At 40.4% G+C, this 16,632-nt stretch overlaps 1 long non-coding RNA gene across 1 annotated transcript in view; it reads right to left on the bottom strand.

The window, feature by feature from the left end:
• The window catches only part of LOC138848463 (uncharacterized), a 152,865-nt gene that overhangs the window by 71,176 nt on the left and 65,057 nt on the right, over positions 1–16,632 (bottom strand). The gene's annotated exons all lie outside the window — the stretch shown is intronic.

The following is a 16,632-nucleotide window of genomic DNA, read 5'->3' as shown; positions in this document are numbered from 1 at the left end:
TGAATTTGGATGTCCACATCTTCAAATTTGGGAAATTTTCTGCTATTATTTCATTGAACAGAATTTCTATTCCATTCTTTTTTTCTACTCCTTCACTCCCAAGACTCCTGTATTTGGTCATTTTATGGTATCCCATAGATCCCATTCATCCATTCTAATTCTTCTTCTTTGTCTTTTTCATCTTACTGAGCTAGTTCAAAAGAGTTGTCATCTAGACTTGATATTCTTTCTTCTATCTCATCAAGTCCATTTTTAAGTGTTTCCCCTGCATCTTTTAAATTTGACTTACTGAACATTTCTTTCTTTTCCTTTTTTTTTTTGACAGGCAGAGTGGACAGTGAGAGAGAGAGAGAGAGAGAAAGGTCTTCCTTTACTGTTGGTTCACCCTCCAATGGTCGCTGCGGCCGGCGCACCGCGCTGATCCAAAGCCAGGAGCCAGGTGATTCCTCCTGGTCTCCCATGTGGGTGCAGGGCCCAAGGACCTGGGCCATCCTCCACTGTCTTCCCGGGCCACAGCAGAGAGCTGGACAGGAAGAGGGGCAACCGGGACAGAATCTGGCGCCCCAACTGGGACTAGAACCCAGTGTGCTGGCGCCGCAGGCAGAGGATTAGCCTATTGAGTCGTGGCGCCAGCCTGAACATTTCTAATACTATTGTTGAACTCTTTTTCAGTATCTATTTCTGCTGATTTTTTTCATCCATGCTGTATAATGATTTCCTAATTTCATTTAACTGTTTCTCTATATTTTTTAGTAACCTTACAATCATCTTTTAAATTTTTTTCAGGAGTTTCATCAGTCTCCCTTTCTTCATAGTCCAATAGTAACACATAATTGTGTTCCTTTTTGGGGAGTCATGTTGCCTGTCTTGTTCATGCTTCTTGTGTTTCTACACTGATTTTTGTTCATTTTGGGATCTCTTGTTTCTGTAACTTCCAGAAAGTTTTTTTTTTTTCAATAAGGGCTTTATTCCTAGAGTTATGCCTCTGGGGCTTGGTAGAGTGCATAAGGCTTACACTTAAGCTCCAGGGGTGTGTCCTGGATTGGGCCAGGAAGCTCTGGCCACTATATGTGGGTGGGTAAGAGTCCAGAGAGACACCAAGATGGATGTGGTAAAGTACCTCTGGTTACAGGGAGGGGATGTTTGAGCTGACTAGTGTGTTCAAAGTCACCACTTTTCTCTGTGCCAGTGTAAACTAGCTGATTCCCAGGTTAAAGCAAACTCATGGTACCAGCAAACTTCACCCACCCAGGTGTGTGCACTGTCCAGAGCACTGACTCAATGTGTACTACAACCTATGACCCCACACTGAGCTATGTCCCTAATGTGCAAGAACCTCTAAGTCTCCACAGTCAGACTGAGCAGGTGCACAAGAACCTAGCCTCAGCCTGCTATTTTTCAAGTAGTTATGGATGAAGAGCTGTGGGAATGAGAATGGCGCTCAGCTTTGTCAGGGTGTGCCTTCCTTATTTCCAGAGTACTAGGGGCTGCCCCAGCTGCCCTGCCCCCTGCTGTCCACCAGCGCCTGGAACATTATTTCAGCCTAGACTCTAGCAGCCACTGCCACGCTGGGCCCAGCGGGACCTGCGGGGCTCAATCTTCTCTACTGGAATACAGAAATGTCTCTGCACCCCTAGAAAGAAGATAAGTAAGAACTTCTTGTAGGTGACTCCCCTCTCAAGACGGTACCTCCCTGCCACAATGTCTGCTCTGAGAAGTGGGGGTGAGAGCCACGTGGGTTCCCCCTCTGAAGTCCAGGAGCCCCAGGTTGCAGGATTCCTTTCTAGGGAGGATCACTGTTTAGACATCTGCACACATGTGCTCCGCCTGTGCTCTCCTGTTTGCCTTCTTCCCCAAATGGAATCCTCTGGCCCTGGTGCCCCTGAAACCACCTCTTTCCTCTCCGCAAGCTGCTGTATCTATTACATGTGTCCCACTGTGTTCCTGCTTCCTTCCTACTGCCTCTGTGGTCTCGTCCGCAGTCACTGACTTGTAGATGTAGCTGCTTTGTAGTATCTTGTAGAGGATGCAGCAAACACTAGATTTTCCTATACAGCCATCTTTTATCCCCTTTCAGTAGTGCCTAATTTACAGTAAATTGTCAATAAGTGTTGATTGAATGGATGAATGAAGAAATCCTTTACAACTTGTGGAGATTCTAGAAATAAAATTTTCTTTCAATATACAGTTTCTATCTTTTATTAATTAGACAAGAGCAACTAAATTTATAAACTCCCTCTAGTATGCAAGTAAAGGTTAATGGACCATATTACACAGCTTTTACATTTGGCCACAGAAATATTTTCACCTGAAAATGGAAATTTCAAACTTTAGTTAAGAAAAGTTTTCTTGATTAAGAACATTTGATTAAAAAGAGCTCATTAATGAAAAACAATACTATTTTTATAAGGACTAAGCTCTTTTTATTTTGCCCTGGTTTGTTTCACGCTTCAGTAAACAGCACCTTTTGGCCGTTACGGCTCCTTGCACTGCCAAATGCAGTATTCGTGACTCTGGTTATGCCCTTCCTTGACGTCACTCTGAAAGAGGTCATCAGCTAATTAGCTGCATAAGCTGGTCACCATTATTGCTTCCAAGCTCTAAGTTGTGCCATCTGATGGGAATCACAATGACTTTGAAAAAGGAATTGATTCTTTCTTGATGCCACAAAAATGCTTCTAAGAACATTGAAACTTAGGACAATTATAATGGAATGTACCTGATTAAAGGTGACCTATAGCTCTCCAGGAGAGCAGAAACAATTTGCTCAGATGGGATGAATAATTTGGGCTTTTTCTCCAGACTACACATGCGAAAAGTTTCTGTTTCTCAGATTTTAACTGCTCCATCTCCAGCTCCCATATCCAACAATTTATCTCCTGCTTGTCCAAATGCTACCAACTGTTTCTTCTCATAAAAGTGCAATCTGTCTTCCAGGCTCTTCTACTCACATCTCTTGTTTTCTCTGAATTGTTAGTGCCTTCAGTCTGCCCCTTGCCTGCTGAGAGCCCACCCCTGCCCTATGAGCTTTTGAGTCTTACTTTTTCTTTTTAATATTTATCTAAAATTTATTTACTTCATCTATTTTGAAAGGCAGAGAGACAGAGACAGAGATACAGAGAAATATCTCCCATCTGCCAGTTCATTCCACAAATGCCTGCAACACCATACCTGGAATTGTGGGCAGGCTTTCTAAGTAGTGATGTGGGTATCGCAAGAGGATTCCAAACCACTGCATCAAATGCCTACCCCTAGGTCCTGTTTTCCACTTGAAGACCATACTCTTGTTTCCCAAAGTGATAGTGTAGAATCTTTACTCCTTTGCAAATCTGTTAATGATCAATCTTTCTTAAATTGTTTTAAATTAAACTTAGTCTAGAAGCAATTCTGTTGCAGACTAGCAAGGGAGATCTTGGGAGAGGGAAAGTGAATTTTGAAGGGCCCTTGGATTACAACCTAAGATTTTAGATCTTATTTCCTTCTCCATTTCTCTGCTTGGGAATGAATTTCTGATACAGAGCTTTTTTTAGCTAAGATTTGAAAATCTAAGGGGTCAATATATTACTTTAAAAGGTCACTATAAAATAAAATATGGGTCCGGCACTGTGGAATAGTGGGTAGGGCCGCTGCCTGCAGTGCCAGCATCCCATGTGGGTGCCAGTTCGAGTCTCAGGTGTTCCACTTCCAATCCAGCTCTCTGCTGTGGCCTGGGAAAGCAGTGGAGGATTGCCCAAGTCCTTGGGTCCCTGCACCCACATGGGAGACCTGGAAGCTCCTGGCTCCTGGCTTCAGACTGGTGCAGCTACAGCCATTGTGGTCATCTGGGGAGTGAACCAGTGGATCAAAGAAGACCTCTCTTTCTCTGCCTCTCTGTAACTCTGCCTTTCAAATAAATAAGTCACTTTTTAAAAAAAATTATATGATATGGTTTTCAAAATAATTAATAGAACACAGAATAAAGATCTGAATTGTGAGCACAGAAATTGACAACAGAACTCTCATGATTATTTGAAATATATACAAACCTAATCAAAACATCACAAGAAATAGCATATCAAATTGTGAGCTCCATAGTTGGAGAAGAGATTATATTTATTTCCCTTTTCTTTTTGTAGGGTATCCAGCATAGAGTTTCATAAATTTGTTGAAATGTTATTAATATTTTGTGTGCATATATGTGAGAAAAAGAAAGGATATATTATGTAGACGATATAATTATTAATATTCTTGAGTTAATCCATATAAGAGACCTCTTAGGTCACAGCTTTTACATAAAACAGTAATATACCCCGAAGAAATCCCTTAGACTCAAGAAATTTGCTTCAGACTGAAGTGAGTTTTAGCCTGGTAACCTAGCTCAAGCTAGCTCTCAGTCTACACATCTTCAAAGTATTTTTCAAGTTAAGTGAGATAACATAAAATGCCTTATATAGCGTTTGATGCACCATCAACAGCCAGGATATGTAAATTTCTCATTTTCCTGCCTTCTAGTTTTATTTTGAGCAGCCTCAGTACACCTTATCAAAAATGTTATCTACAACGCGGCCATGGATAACATAAACAAAAATAGAAGAGATTGAAAGATACTCCCTAACTCAGGCACTTCAAATATAGCTACCTACTGTACTAAAAGCAACCCACAACCCTTCTTTGTTGAGGTATGTGCTCATTTTATTACACTGTACCTTATTAGTTAAAGACTCTTGGGCAAATTATAATCTAGTCAACACAGTGTCCCCCCCTTTTCCTCAGAGGTTGCCAAGATTCACGGAGGATACTTATAGACAGCCCAGAACACTTTACATGCTATGCTTTCTCCTACACATACATACCTGTGATAGAGTTTAATTGATAAATGAAACACAGTGGTGGATAAAGATAATTACTACTAATAAACTAGAACAATTATGATAATATACTGTAGTAGAAGTTATGTGGAAATGGTCTCTGTCTCTCATAAAAATATATTATCCTAAAGTACTCACTTTTCTTAAAATTATTTGAGGTGATACAATGCCTATGTGATGAAAGACGGCAAGGTGAATGTCATAGGCATTGTGATGTAGTGTTAAGCTACTACATAAGGTTTCTTAAACACAGACACTTTCACACCCAGTCAACCTGATAACTGAGACAGCTACTAAATGACTAATGGACTGGTAGTGTATGCAGTGTGGATATGCTGTAAAAATATGATTCATGTCCTGGGTGGAATACAGTAGAATGGTGCAAGATTCCATCATGCTACTCAGAATGCCATGCAGTTTAAAACGTATGTATTGTTTATGTTTGGAATTTTCCATTTAATGTGTTCAGATCACAGTTGACCTCGGGTAACTGAAACTGCAGAAGGCATCGAAAGCCAAGACACTGTGGCAAAAACGACCCGAATAAAAGATCTCGGTGAATGAAATCAAGCAGAAAGAACGGCCCATCAAAGAAGGAGGCACCTTTCTTTGAAGGGAGGAAGGAATCTCTACTGTGATATGGCCTTGACTACATAAGATCAGAGTTGGTGAACTCAGGAGGCTTCCATAGCCCTGACAGCTCATGGTAAGAGCCTCGGGTGATTACTGACGTCATAAATAAGAGTGTCAATTGTTAAATCAACAACGGGAGTCACTGTGCACCTGCTCCCCATGTAGGATCTCTGTACTTAATGTGTTGTACTATGAGAATTATAACGGTAAAACTACTAGTCAAACAGTACTCTATATCTTGTGCAGTTGTGTGGGTGCAGTCTGTTAAAATCTTTACTTAGTATATACTAAATTGATCATCTGTATATAAAGATAATTGAAAATGAATCTTGATGAAGAGTGGAATGGGAGAGGGGGTGGGAGATGGGATGGTTGCGGGTGGGAAGGAAGTTATGGGGAAAAAAGCCACAACAATGTAAAAGTTGTACTTTGTAAATTTGTATTTATTAAATAAAAAGAATTAAAAAATAAAAAAACTGCAGAAAGTGAAACATGGATAAGGGAGCATTACTTTAATAGAAACAGATACATTTCCTACAAGTGTTAATGTCTTAACCAGTGTGTAATTGATCATTTGTCTCTTTCTTCTGGCTAATAAAAACCTTAGAATCAAATTTGTTGCTGAATGTTTAGCAAGTAGATCGGACTTCATTGTATAGGTTCTAGCATTAACTTTATTCCTGGCTCTATTTTATATCGCTATCATTTTTTTCTTTTCTAGTATATTTTACCAACATTTAAAGTGATCTTGATATATTATAAACTATGTATTTATAAGCTATGTTAATATAATAAGTAAAAATATTTATAAGCTATCTTTTCAACTTTTATTTAATAAATACAAATTTCCAAAGTACAACTTTTGAATTATAGCAGCTTTCCCCCAATAACCTCCCTCCCACTCGCAACCATCCCATCTTCCACTCCCTCTCCCATCCCATTCTTCATCATGATTCATTTTCAATTATCTTTATATACAGAAGATCAACTTAGTATATACTAAGTAAAGATTTTAACAGACTGCACCCACACAACTGCACAAGATATAGAGTACTGTTTGAGTAGTAGTTTTACTGTTAATTCGCATGGTACAACACATTAAGGACAGAGATCCTACATGGGGAGCAGGTGCACAGTGACACCCGTTGTTGATTTAACAATTGACACTCTTATTTATGACGTCAGTAATCACCCAAGGCTCTTGTCATAAGCTGTCAGGGCTATGGAAGCCTCCTGAGTTCACCAACTCCAATCTTGTTTAGCCAAGGCCATATCACAGTGGAAGTTCTCTCCTCCCTTCAGAGAAAGGTGCCTCCTTCTTTGATGGCCCTTCTTTCTGCTGGGATCTCACTCACAGAGATCTTTCACTTAGGTCATTTTTATTTTATTTATTTATTTATTTTTGCCATAGTGTCTTGGCTTTCCATGCCTGAGAAACTCTTACGGGCTTTTTAGCCAGATCTGAATGCCCTTAGGGCTGATTCTGAGGCCAGAGTGTATAAGCTATCTTAAATTTTCTGAAAGAGAATAGATAATAGATAGATAGATGATAGATAGATCCATAGGTTCCACATCCCTGGATGCTGCAGCTGTAAATTCAACCAATCTTGGGTTGAAAATATTTGAAAAATGAAAATTGTATCTGTACTGAACATGAACAGAATTTTTTCTTATCATTATTTCCTAAATAAAGCATAGCAACTATAGCATTGACACAGTGGTAGGTATGATATGTAATGTAGAGATGACTTGAAGTATTCAAGAGATGTGCATAGGTTATTTGCAAATACTATGTCATTTTATAGAAAAGACTTGAGCATCCCCAGATTTTGGTTATCTGTGGAGGGTCTTGGGACCAATCCCCCCATAAATGCCAAGGATGACTGTGTAGTAGTTCCTTAGTAGGGGGGAAATATGTCCTGATACTACAGCAGAACTCCTGCCTCTATCACCCTTGAAGACTGAATGTCGCTGTCAGTGCTGCCAACAGAGAAGGTTTTCCACAGTCTCCTTCTCTTTGTATCCTGCACCTGATTCGGTGTTCTTGGTGAAAGCCTCATACTGGCTTTCCTAAGGTCACATGATCATTCTCTAGTTGCATGGGAAAATGAATACTGATGATTTTCTAATCTTTCCTCTTTTCACTCTTTTTTAGTAAAAGAAGAGTTCTACTCCTTTCCATACTCATCCAGTGGAGAATCTCCCAAATGTAGAAAGAAGGTTCAGATCCTGGGTGGACAAAACTCCCAGTGTACCTCTTATGTTCACACCTACATCTTTTTAAAAAGCATGTTTATCTAAACAGAAACAACAAAAACCACATTTCCACTCCTTAGTGCCATACAATCCAAAGCTTCATCAGTCAGTGCAGATAGCTTCATCTCCCTCTAGTTTGCATTAAAAAAAATTTTAAAGATTTGTTTACTATTTATTGGAAAGGCAGAGTTACAGATAGGGGGAGAGAAAGAAGGAGGGAGGGAGAGAGGAAGGGAAGGAGGGAGCGAGGGAGAGACAGATCTTCCATCCACTGGCTCACTCCCCAAATATCTGCAAAAGCTGGGGCTGGCTAGCACGAAGCCAAGAGCCAGGAGCTTCTGGGTTTCCCACATGGGTGCAAGGGCCCAAGGACTTGGGCCATCTTCTACTGATTTTCCAAACATATTAATAGGGAGCTGGATCAGAAGTGGAGCAACTGGGTCTTGAATCAGCACCCATATGGGATGCCAGCATCGCAGGTGGCAACTTTACCTGCCACAACGGCAGCCCCTTGGGTAAAATCTTGAACAGTCAGCTATAATCTATTTAAATTTCACCATCAACAACACACCCTATATACAACAATGTAGAAAAAGGAGAAGAAACTCTCAACTTCATTGAAATAGTAAACATACATTCATGAAATTAAAAGGGAAAATCAGTGGAAACTTTTCATTCTACAGAAAAAATCAAGTTTCAAAATTCTGATCAATATAGAATCTTTGTGATCTATTTATTAAAATGTATACATACGAAATCAGGCTTCAAAACTATTCATTTCCTAGTTAACATTCAAGCAATAACTCAAATCTGGTTATAATTTTATAATTATAGCTATAGTTTTGGTAGATATTGTTTTATTGGCATTTATGAATTTACTATTCTTGTAAATGATTTAATTGTATATCCTTACCTATGTTGTGAATATAAATTTTCAATAAGCAGGACTTCCTTTTAAATTTTAGTTATTTTCATTTTATTTGAGAGGCAAGGAGTCAGAGATACAGAAACAGAGAAAGACAGACTTCCAGTATCATGAGTGCAAAAAGAGCATAACACCTATGGTTAGGTTATAAAATAATTATTTTTAAGTATAAAAGCCTGTATTTGGGGCCTACAACACTGGCATTCCATGTGAACACTAGTTTTAGTCCCAGCTGTTCTACTTATGATCCAGCTTCCTGCTAATGCTCATGGGAAAGCAGCAAAAGATAGCCTAAGTGCTTTGGCCCTTGCCACCCATGCAGGAGACCTGGATGGAGTTCCAGGCTCCTGGCTTCGGCTTGGCCCAGTCCTGGCCATTGTGGCCATTTGGGGAGTAAACCAGCAAATGGAACATCTCTCTCTCTCTCTCTCTCTCTCTCTCTCTCTCTTCCTCTCTCTATAACTCTGCCTTTCAAATAAATAGACCTTTTTTAAAAAGTCATATATATGACACCTAATTCTATGTGACTACTTTGAATAAAATTGTAAACATTCCTCTCTAAGTGTGCAAAATAAAATATTTTCTTGAGTATTCTTCCCAGAAGTTAATTCAGTAGGGTTCTCTTTTTTATGTTTTATTTATTTGAAAGAGAGAGAGAGAATAGGAGAGAGGAAAAGATATATTCCATAGGATGTTTCATTCGAAATGCCTGAAACAGCTGGGGCTGGGACCCAGTGAAAGTCTCCCATGTGGATGGCAGGGACTGAAGTACTTGAGCCATCACCTGCTGCTGCCCCAGGTTCACATCAGTGGGAAGCTGAAATTGAGAGCAGAGCTGAGACTCAAACCCAGGGATTTTGATATGGGATGCAGCAACCCGAGTGGCATCTTAACTGCTATGCCAAATGCCGCCCCCTACAACAGGGTTCAGACTTTCATTTAAAATACTTGAATTATAGGGACCAGCACTGTGGCATAGCAGGTAAAGCCATCATCTGCATGCCAGCATCCCATATGGGTATCCCACCTGCTCCACTTCTGATCCAGCTCTCTGCTATGGCCTAGGAAAGCAGTAGAAGATGGCCCAAGTCCTTGGGCCCCTGCACCAGCATGGGAGACCCAGAAGAAACTCCTGGCTCCTGGCATCTAATCTGCCCAGCTCTGGCCATTGGGCCATTTGGGGAGTAAACCAATGGATGGAAGAACTATTTCTCTCTCTACCTCTGCCTTTGCCTCTTTGTAAACTCTGCCTTTCAAATAAATAAATTAATCTTTAAGAAAAAATACTGGAATTACACCCACATTTCCATATCTTCCCCTAGAAAAGTATTATTGTCACAAACATTTAATTCTTACTATGAATGAAACACTGCACTTAAATTCCTAAAGGTTAAAGCTAGAATGAACTACTGAGATAGGTAATCTAGTCCAATATCCAAATGACAGCAAGGCAAAATAAGATGAGATTAACTTCCCAAGGTCACACTGCTGTCTTCAGCAACTACAATTACTTATGGACTTTTATGATAGAGTCCTGTTGAAATTGTCAGAGATGATATGATAATAGTTGAAGCAGGTGTGAGAACTGCTCTCAAAAGACACAAACTCTATGAAGAATCCTGTCTTTTCTTAGACCCTCTGTCTCCATCCCTAACATCTTCACCCTGTGGAGAATGGATTGAAATTTTATACACCAACAATCACAAACAACATTAATAATGTTTTATTTTTCAGAATGCTGTCGAACATTTCATGTAGAATTATTGAGTTTTTGAGTTGAATGGTGACTTATACATCTAGTCAAGTAGCTTGCAGTCATTGGCTGAATAGTGTAATTGCCTGGGGAGTTTGAAAAATCATTGACTCTGATTTTTTTTTTAAACTTTTATTTAATGAATATAAATTTCCAAAGTACGACTTAGGGATTACAATGGCTTCCCCCCCATACCGTCCCTCCCACCCACAACCCTCCCCTTTCCCACTCCCTCTCCCCTTCCATTCACATCAAGATTCATTTTCGATTATCTTAATATACAGAAGATCAGCTTAGTATACATTAAGTATGGATTTCAACAGTTTGCTCCCACACAGAAACATAAAGTGAAAAATAATAGATGATTTTTTTTAAATGATGATGAAATCAGAGCAGACCTATTGTCATATTTAATCCCAGTGAGAGTCAAGTTGGGAATTGATAATTTCTTTTTTTTTTTTTTTTTACAGAGGATCAGTTTAGTATGCATTAAGTAAGGATTTCAACAGTTTGCACCCCCATAGAAACACAAAGTGAAATATATTGTTTGAGTACTCGTTATAGCATTAAATCTCAATGCACAGCACATTAAGGACAGAGATCCTACATGAGGAGTAAGTGCACAGTGACTCCTGTTGTTGACTTTACCAATTGACACTCCTGTCTATGGCATCAGTAATCTCCCTATGCTCCAGTCATGAGTTTCCAAGGCTATGGAAGCCCTCTGAGTTCTCTGACTCTTTGACTCTGATTTAACCTCGCAGATTCTGATTTAATTGGCCTCAGGTGTGGTCTAGGCAGTAGGCTTTTTCAAATATCCCTAGGTGATTCTAATGTGCTGTCAAGGTTAAGTGCCTCTGAGCTAGTCTAGTTACTATCCCATTCTCCTCCACATTGGCTTTGTGTATTAAGTGGGACTGCGAGAGTTTGGGACTTGGCTCAAATCACCAGCTGGTAAGTAACATTTAGTTCAGAAACATCAATTTAACCCCTTTTTCCTGACCACAGACTAGGGCCAGTAAGTGAACATGAGACTCACTAACAAGACTCCTCTAGGCTAACACAGGACATTGGTTGGCATCTATCCATGGGACTTCTGGAACCATCACACTAGACAAAGCTCCACTATTGAATCCAGATATCTCTGTGATGCTGGCATGAATCATTCCCACTTTATGAATGATGAAGTTGGTGTTTATGTAGATTTCCGTAAGGTCAAATAGTTATATATGGAGCTTTTGAATAAAATCTCATGTAATTATCTCTAAAATATCAAATGTATTGTGTTTATTTTTAGAAGCCATATCCGTTATCTTGGCACTTAATTGATCCACAGCCTCACATGAATGAAATGAAAGATAACATTCTTAAAAAGAGAAACATATTTTCTTTTTTTAATTTTTTTTTTTATTTTTTGACAGGCAGAGTGGACAGTGAGAGAGAGAGACAGAGAGAAAGGTCTTCCTTTGCCATTGGTTCACCCTTCAATGGCCGCTGCAGCTGGTGTGTTGCAGCCGGCGCACCGCGCTGATCCAACGGCAGGAGCCAGGTGCTTGTCCTGGTCTCCCATGGGGTGCAGGGCCCAAGTACTTGGGCCATCCTCCACTGCACTCCCGGGCCACAGCAGAGAGCTGGCCTGGAAGAGGGGAAACTGGGACAGAATCCGGCACCCCAACCGGGACTAGAACCCGGTGTGCCGGCGCCGCAAGGCGGAGGATTAGCCTAGTGAGCCGTGGCGCCAGCAAAGAAACATATTTTCATTAAGGAATAAACAGTTTTACCCTTGAGGAGATATTGTGGTCCACAAGATTTTTTTTCATGCCAATAATTTATTCATAAGAGCATCCATATAAAAGGATTTTTCTTATAATAGAATCTGAGAAACAAAATCTAATGGGAAATATTGATTAGCATGAATAAAATTCATGAAACCATGTGTAAAAGGATCACACATAAATAATTGCATTTATAAGTCCTATTTTGAGGATGGGAGGTAATTATGGTTTCACTTGGAAGACTGACTAAGCATTGACCAGTCAGTCCACTGGCATTTGGACTACTGTTGGCAGATCTCTCCCTGTCCACACCAGATCTGTAACTAGGGCCTGGCTTTGAGGGAGGAGAGGTGTCCTTATTCCAGAGGAGAAATGTCCTTGATTGATGATTGAGGGTGAGTGTAAAAGAAGGCCACCCCCCCCTGACTCAAGCACAGTGACTCATGCTCTGACCTCTGGGGAGATGGTTACATATTCACACTGTTGCTTCTGACATCCTTGTATCATAAATAGTGGCTGTTGAAAATGTGCTGCTCTGGGGGTAACCACCTTCTCAGTTCTCCGTCTCCTTCTAGCTGCTGGCCAAACCAAGAAGCCAACAGACTCCTCTTTCTGTTCCTGCACAAGCCCCTGGCCATCTGCCCACTGATGAATCCATCCCTATGCCTTCCATGTAAGGTAACTGTGATTTTTTAGAGTCTTGGATATCTGACAAATACCTAAAACCTCCCACACCAATCTATCTTATTTTTGTGCAAAGGTAAGAAAAAAAGGGTGTTCCTTTACTAATGTTGCTTTCAAGACTATAACAAAATGTTAATATTCAGATATGTATAGTTTCTCTATCATCTCTATCTCTCTGAGCAAAGAAGATAGAAAAGAAATACACAAAAAAGATTAAAAGGCCAAAATAATGGGATTTCTACCCCCCACTTCTTTGTTTATTCCCAATGTTCTACTCATATAATAATCTAGTTTACTTATATTTGCAAAAATTATATAGAAATTTTCTCATTGTAAGTATAAACCATCCCATCTGATCGGTGGCAAACAGTCTAATAAACTAAGTATTGATTTACCTTAATATAGGAAAGGTAGGTTCTTTAAATGAAAAGTTTGGTTTGACCAAGAAAGTATATTTAAAGAAAACTGAGAAAGCTGAAAAAATGGTAATGGCTATAAAGAGGCAACAAACAGAATCCTGGTCATGACAGAAATGTGCTGTATCTTTAGTGTATCAATATCAACATCCTGGTTTATATTATATCGTAGTTTCATAAGATGTTATTTTTGGAGAAAACTGAGGGTCTTTCTATATTATTTCTTACAGCTATATGTGAATCTACAATATATCCCCCGAATTTTTAAGTTTTAAAAAAGACATTTCTCTGCTATTTTTTATTATTTGAGAGGCAGACATAGTTCCTATCTGCTGGTTCACTCCCCAAATGTCCACAATGACTGGGACTGAGCTAGGTCAAAACCAGGAGCTGGAAACTCAATCCAAGCCTCCCACATGAGTGGCAGGGACCCAACTACTTGAGCCATCACCTGCCGCCTCCCAGGCTCTGCACTGACAGACAGCTAGAATCAGGAGCCAGAGACAGAACAAAAAGTCAAGAACTCTATAGTGGGAGGTGTACATCTTAACAGCAGCACCTACAGTCTCTGCTATTTCCTAGGTAAAATATTAGCAGAGATACTTTACCATTATTATCCATCTCAGACTTATCCTGGAGATGAATGTTTGGTATTCTCTCCTAATGATTTTGATAGCAAATTTGTTTGCATTCGCTTTAATGTTTTATGCAGTCATTTCAAAAATAAATGTGAATACCTGGAAGAAGATTTCATCAAATGACAACATGAGTATCTGAAAGTCAGTTCTCATAGCTCCTTAAGTAACTGCACGTCTTGTAAGCAAGGCACTGACTGCTCCTTGTTCTGGATTATCTCTTCAGGGAGGCTGGTTTTCTGAATAGCCCTGGAAGCTGGAGTTTCTCCTCTCAGAGAAAAGGGCAGACAAGCTTGTTGCTCATTTAGAAATACGTAGTTCTCTCAGCTCAAGGTTCCTCTCCCACTACACAACCCGCAGGGTATGCAGTGAAATCAGGACCTTTTAGTGTCACTCTGTAGGAATTAGGGCTCAGGGAACCAGTGGTAAAAATGCTGATTCGCAAGCTATTTCTGTTGCTGTAAGTACCAAATTGTCTTTTCCTCTAACTCAGGAGTCTCATGTCTTCTTACAGCAGCCATGAAATTATATCAGGCTACCTTATTACTTGAAAGTAAGGCAAAGTCTCAGACCCTTCATGGTTCTTGATGATTTTGGTGATGAGGATGGGATAACCACCACAGAATGTGACTCTTCAGTCGGAAGGAATTGTGATTTAGCTAATCGGATTTGAGGGAAGTCCATGGGAGATAACAGGAAGCATGCTTACTGAATTTTATAGACAACAATGTGATGAATGGTCTACTTATTACCTGTCAATAAAGGGGAATTGAATATGTGGTTTTAGGCTAAATAATAGGAAATAAGTTCAAAGACAGCTGCCCAGTGCTGCCACGAACATTGTTAATTACTCTCTAAATGGAGGATTTCCCTGACTAGCTGACAATAACCTTGGGTACACCCAATTGTAAAAGCTGATACCAAAATTTGTCCTGGGTGGGCAGAAGTTTCTTCCCCCTTTTGCAGGAAACAGTATCAATCATGAGGACACTGCCAACCAATATATGAGAGTGCTTCAGGAAATTTGTGGGAAGTGGAATTAAAAACCGAGTTTATTTTGGATTAAAAATGTTTTAAAATCCACTGAGAGTTTTTTTTCATATTATGCATTTTCTACGAATCTTTTGAAGACTACTCGTATGTTAGTTTGTACCAAATTAACTCATCATTCATTCAGTTTTCCCACAAACATTGTGAAGTCCCCACATAGAGCATTTGGGGGACCCAAAACAATGGTAATGCATTGGCTTAGCAGTGAGCCATACTGTTGAAACTGAATCAAAGCCTTTTTAGTTGCTAGAGCTACTCTCTACCTTCATGTCTGATTCTTCCCTTTTCTTCTACCCTACCTAAACTCTGTTAAGAGGAAAAACAGAGGTGAGGCTGAGTTCTCCCTGTCCATAAGGGGTATCAGAAACCATACTTATCCACCCACGCATCCTGGATATTTAGCAGGAAGAGGGGACATACAACTTTTTTGGGGGGAGCAAATACTTTTAATGGGTTATTTATCTTTTTTCAAATACACTGGAGGATCATGCAATGCTGCCTGTGTTGGATGCAATCTTGGGCCACAAGTCTGCACACTCCTCTGCAGCTGGTTCAGTGATGGCAGAACCTTTCAGCTCACATTGATTGTTTGCTATGACCCCTGCATTATCTTCAAAATATAGAAACATGCTCTTTTCTCTGAAAAGATTGCTGTCGAAATACCACTGCTAGATGTACCTTCTTTCTGAACTCTGGCATGCCTTTTTTTTTTTTTTTTTTTTTTTTTTTTTTTTTTTTTTGACAGGCAGAGTGGACAGTGAGAGAGAGAGACAGAGAAAAAGGTCTTCCTTCGCCATTGGTTCACCCTCCAATGGCTGACGCGGCCGGCGCGCTGCGGCTGATGCACTGCGCTGATCCGAAGGCAGGAGCCAGGTGTTTCTCCTGGTCTCCCATGGGGTGCAGGGCCCAAGCACTTGGGCCATCCTCCACTGCACTTCCGGGCCACAGCAGAAAGCTGGCCTGGAAGAGGAGCAACTGGGACAGAATCCGGCGCCCCGACCGAGACTAGAACCCAGTGTGCCGGCGCCACAAGGTGGAGGATTAGCCTGTTGAGGCGTGGCACCGGCCTGGCTTGCCTTTCTTGTCCGAGGCCATCAACCCTGTTACCTACACCAGTGGCAGGAAGTCTGCTCAGCCATCCCTTGGTCCCCTTCACAGACATGATATACAGATTTTTGGCTCCTATGTTTTAGCACAGTTGATCATCACATCTACTGGAAGACCCAGGGAAATCTGGCATTTCATACCCGCGGACCTGCCACATCCTCACTTGGACATCTTGAATGCCAGAAAGAGACAGCGACATACAATTTTACAGCTCTGCTGGAGATGATTGCCCAAGTCAATATCCTCGCTGATCCAATGGGGAGAGTTGGTTCTCAATTCAACTGATGGAATTTTGGGAAAGTTTGCAGTAGGAAAGAGAATCTAATGTGGTCTTCTGCCAGGACCCTTTAGTCAAATATCATGTACATTTTTTGTGGATTCCATAGTTGAACATGAAATTGCTATTGATGTTTTACCTGCTTTTGTTATAAATATTCATAACTGTGGTGGAATGAGAAGGCCATGCCAAAATGGCCGCTGGCAACAGGTTTTGACTGGATGGCTTCGGAAACCACATGACAACGGAGCCTGCTTGGCAACAGGCTGTGATT

Source organism: Oryctolagus cuniculus, chromosome 2 (assembly GCF_051225735.1).
Source record: "Oryctolagus cuniculus isolate XC-2025 breed Fujian yellow rabbit chromosome 2, ASM5122573v1, whole genome shotgun sequence".
Lineage (NCBI taxonomy): Eukaryota > Metazoa > Chordata > Mammalia > Lagomorpha > Leporidae > Oryctolagus > Oryctolagus cuniculus.
This window is presented reverse-complemented; position numbering and strand designations above follow the sequence as displayed.